Source organism: Excalfactoria chinensis, chromosome 18, assembly GCF_039878825.1.
Source record: "Excalfactoria chinensis isolate bCotChi1 chromosome 18, bCotChi1.hap2, whole genome shotgun sequence".
Lineage (NCBI taxonomy): Eukaryota > Metazoa > Chordata > Aves > Galliformes > Phasianidae > Excalfactoria > Excalfactoria chinensis.
The window spans coordinates 8232336-8237463 of NC_092842.1; positions in this window are offsets into that span (position 1 = coordinate 8232336).

The window sequence follows — 5128 nt, forward strand, 5'->3', positions numbered from 1 at the left end:
TGACCCCAGCTGTAGCACGGCCTGGGGACGTCCATCCTCAGGAGCAGAGATTTGCCGTTGCCTTCTCTGAAGCCCGTGGGGTTCCTGTCTGAAATGCGACAGTGCCAGCAGTGGCGTGGCAGCAGGAAAAAGGGGAGAGAGCATCAGGGATGGGGAAGCGTCAACAGCTGTGCTGTTATCAATACCAACACTTTGTTTTTAAGTTTTTTTCAATGTTTTATTTTTTGCACTCTTTCTGTTTTCTATTTGAGGTTGAATTGGACGGTGATGACAAAGGTCCATTGGGGCCAGTGTGTGTCCCAGGTGCTGCCTGGCCCCGGCCTCATCAGCTTCCCCACTCTTCTATTGCTGCCGGCGGGGTGGCCTCTTCTTGGATGGTGCTGAGGCCTGTGAGTCGCCGGCCTTCCTCTTTGGGGCTCGCCGGGTCCCCTCAGGTGGGCTGGTGCCAGAGGGCCCTGCCACAGGCTCTCCTGGCTCCTCCTGAGGCGCTGCCTGCTCTGCGCTGACAGTTGCAGGGTTGTGGCGTGGGCGGCTGGGATGCCCACGAGACTCTTCTGTTGCCCTGCCCAGCATTTCGTCCCTGTTAGAGCTGGCAGGGCCGCTGGAGGGTGCTGAGCCAGGGACGGGCGCCTCCTCTGGTACGGCAGCTCTGGGCTCCGATGCTGTGGCCTCCTGTGCCCCAGCAGCAGGGGGGACGTTGAGGCCCAGCAAGCGGCGAGCCACCTGGCTGCACCTCTGCACCGCAAAGGCGATGAAGTGCCGTACAAAGGGCACCGTGTGGCCGTGCAGGTCAGGATCCAGCATTTCGATCAGGATCCCCTCTGCCAGGCCTACGAGGAGCAGCGCCCAGATGACGCTGTCTGCCAGCATATTTGCTTGTGGCTCCTCGGTGCCCAGGATGCGGTGCAGGTTCTGGCGCAGCCAGGAACGCAGGGGCCGCAGCAGGACCGGGTGCTCCCTGAAGAGGGAAGCCCAGGTGGCAGGGGAGATGCTGCCCACAGGATGCGCGGGCACTGCAGGCCATGGCCGGACTGCTAGGTGGACTGCAGGTCTCCGTGTAGCAGCGGATGCCTGCGCAGCTGGCCTGACCTCCACCTCCTTGTAATTGTCGTCCGCTTGCACGGAGTGAATGATGGTCTTCACATCCCGTTTGCAGAGCGGGCACTGGGGCCTGGTGCTTGTCCACCGCTGGATGCAGCGGAAGCAGAACTGGTGGCAGCAAGGCATGGCATATGCTGCGCTGTCCCAGTTCTCCAGGCACACGGGGCAGCGGGTCTCTAAGTCTGCCTCCATCCTTCCACCGCTTGCGGTGGGCCAGGGGGAGCGGGAGATGGCAACACGCTCCCCAGCACTAACGCTACAGCAGCAGGTGTCACGCTGGAAGAGGACAAGAGACATTAGTCAGACTCCGGCCTGGGAAGGGTCCCTCAAGTTGTCCCCCCCCGCTGCCAGTCTGTGTGCCACCTACCTACGCTGCTGCACACGCCTCTCTAGGATGTCCCGTCTGCCTGCTGCCGGCAGGCTCGGGTAAAGAACAAATGGCTCTGAGAAGGCCGCTGGGAGCTGTGCTAACAGCACCCAGAGCACTTTTCAGCACCAAAGCTCGCCCTGTCCACACTCCAGTCCTCGCACACACGCTCGGTTGGAGGCCAGGCACGAACTGCTGGGCTGAGCTGCTGCACCCGCATCTAAGCCTGCATGGACTGTGGGGTCACAATCCGTTGCCTGGTGATGTCTCAAATCATGGCTTGGCCAAGCTGCTGGGCGTCGCCTTCAGCTGACCTTCGCTTGGGTACATCACTGCCCGTCTCACAGCGATGCCACGGTCCACTGCTGGGTCATCACAACGAGCCCTGCTCACCCGCAGCACGTGCTCCAGCCCCTGCTCAAGTTTCTGGGCTTTTCCCAGTGCCGCTGCCCTCTCCCTTCCCCACATCTCATGTGCTTGGCATTGGTGTTTCATACCAAAGCGGGGCCTCGGCCACATCATCCCGTGATCCCCATCAGGTCTCCCTGGCCATTACACACATGCACAAGCACGTATGGCGAGTTGTATTCAATAAAAGTTCATGTTTGTCTCTGATAGTTGGACGTAATGATCTTAGTGGCCTTTTCTGTCGCTAATGATTCTGTGATTGAACACGTCATGGACTTTGAGTGTCCTCTGTTTTCATGCACGTAACGTTCTTATGTGATCGGTAATTTCTGTCTTCTGTTGCATCCATTTCATTTGTCACAAGAGTTATTAATCCATCTGAGCAATGTAAGTGATGCATGGATATGCTATTTGAAGTTTTATTATGTAATTTTTATCTTCCTTGTTCAAGGACCATGTACCGAAATTGTACCATGAAAGCAGTTGTTGGAGTTTTGTTCTGTTAACATTCACTGTACCAAGTTCTGATTAGATTTAAATGGAACCAATAGTATATGTGGATAATATTTTTGAATACTCTAGATATCACATGAATTGAGGATGTGCAGTAGAGCAGCATGTATTTGTTGCCCAAACCATTTATTTGCTGAATAGTGTTGATATCCATCTTGCACTCCTGAAGAGCTCACTGTTTACAAATGGCACCTGTTCTACTGCTCTTCTGAGGATCTAGAAATGGAATTTGGCTAACTGGAAAGACTGCAAGTACTGCAGTGTTGCAAAGATCACGTTGCAATGCTTTAATGTCGTAGGTGCCTTCTCTCTGGCAGCCTTAAACCATATTCTTGTATGTATGCGTCATCTTCTTTCCTGAGAGTTTAAGCTCTAGGGTACAATGTTTTGGAGGTCTTGATGCTCTTTGGTACACATCTTCAGATTTGAGAGGGTTGTCAACATTGTTTCTGAAACAGTTTGATCTTGTCTGAGAGAATTGAATGTTTTTAATAGGTAAATACTATTACCTGTTGCTGACTCATTGCAACATTTATGGCATCCTGATGGTTTTTTTGTTTGTTTGTTTTTTAATTTCCTGATTAATCTATACATTATTGCTGCATATATGCTCACAGATGAGTTAACAGGCAATCAGGCCTCTAATGCCAGGCAGGGCATGACTGCTCTTCATCCCATGTAAAAAACAGGAGCTACTACTGTGACCTGATATTTAAAGGATATGGTGAGCGAATAAAAAGATGCCTGAAGTTGAACCCGATGATTGAGAGGAAATAGAATATATTTGTTTGGTTAATCATCTCTTCCTCTTTTTATGAAGGGTATTGGTTTGCCAAATATTTTCAGACTCATTACAGATGGGTGATGTTGCGCTTCTGTCATTTGGAAGGTTGATCGCAGTTTGTTTTGGGGCAGTGCCTATGCTGAGGGATGGTGAGAGAAAGCACCTCTGGCACTATGTGTTCATGCCACCTGGTGGCTTTGCTGGGCAGCCTGGGCTTCAGATACACAGTTAAAAACACAGGTGTAAAGTGTCTGTAAAATCCTCTTTTCCTTCCAGAATGGGGAGTCAGAGGCAAGGTAGCTTACAGTTGGTGCAGAACGTGAGATCCATGATCACTGAATCCTGCTTGTTAAATCAGGCACTTCAGAAACAGCAAGTGTTTGAAAAAACTCCGCTTGGTACGGATGTCAGACTTACCTTGGTTGTTTTAAATGACAAGTTAACAAAAGGCAAATCTCTATGAGGAGTGTAATAGCCTGTAGGAGGAATGCAGTTTAGAGAGGTTATCCTACTATATGGGTTGTGTGTCTGAAGGTTTCTGGTTTCTTTTGCTGGAGAATAAGTATGAAAATAAATACTGAATTTGTACCTGTGTTGAAATATGTCTGTCTGCCTGACCTGTATCACTTTAGAAAATGGAAGCTAAATCTTTATTGAACAAAACATCTGTTGGTCAATGCATACCAGTTTTGTAAGCAGTTTGTTTTTCCCAGGTTAGTTGAGGTCGTTCTCTTCAGGCTGTTTTGTCCCTACATTCCAGTACTGTAGTTTTTTTCTACTAATCCAGTGAGAGTTAAACTTTTAGTATATGCAGATCGACTTGAGCTAGTTCTTATCTTTGTTAGCAGTTTTTAGCTTGTGGTTCTTTGATCTGTGATCAATGACATAAGTTAGAGCATTTGTAAAATACGGATTCTGAGTGTAATGCACAGATGGTTTGTCTCCAGAACAAAACAAGCCTTCAGGAGAAGGATTTTGTAGGTATTTATAGGTAACTATTATCCTGCTGCTAATTACATACTGTGAATTTAAAGTGGAAAATGTTCTTTCTTGTCTCACTTAGAATACAAAGAGGGGCCTGCTGTTGTGCTGTTTCCCAACTTCATTAATTGACTTATTATTATTATTATTATTATTTCCCAGTGGTCAGAATAGGGGTAGGTCCTGTTTAATATCTTTATTGATGATGTGGATGGGGGGGATTGAGTGTATCCTCAGTGAGTTTGCAGATGACTCCATGCTGGAAGGAAGTGTTGATTTTCCTGAGAGTAGGAAGGCCTTACAGAGGGATCAATGGGCTGAAGGCAATTGTGTGAGCTTCAACAAAGTCAAGTGCCAGCTACTGCACTTTGGTCACAACCTCATGCCAATCCATGCTGCAGGCTTGGAACAGTGGGGCTAGAAAACTGCACAAAGGAAAAGATTCTGGTGGTGTTAGTTGACAGCCAGATGAATGTGACAGCAGTGTGCCTGGGTAGCCTAGGAGGCCTGGTTTGTATCAGAAATAGTGTTGCCAGCAGGAGCAGGGAGGTGATCGTTCCTCAGTACTTGGCACTGGTGAGGCTGTGACTTGAGTACTGTGTTCATTATTGGGCCCCTCAGTACAAGAAAGATGCTGAGGCCCTGGAGCATGTTTATAGAAGGGCAATGAAGCCGGTGCGGGGTCTGGAGTACAAGTCTTATGAGGAGCGGCTGAGGGTGTTTAGTCCAGCTAAGAGGAGGCTCGGGGGAGACCTCATTGCTCTCTGCAACTTCCTAAAGGGGGGCTGTGGTGAGGTGAGGTTCAGCCTCTTTTCGTGTGTAACTAGTGATAGGGCAGGAGGGAATGGCTCAGAGTTGTGCCAGGAGAGGAAAGAACACGGGCCGGGGCTCGGCAACCGCGGGACCGCATGGCCGCGGGACTACATGTCCCAGGAGCGCGGCGTCGCCGCCCGCCGCCTGCGCAGTGCCGCGCC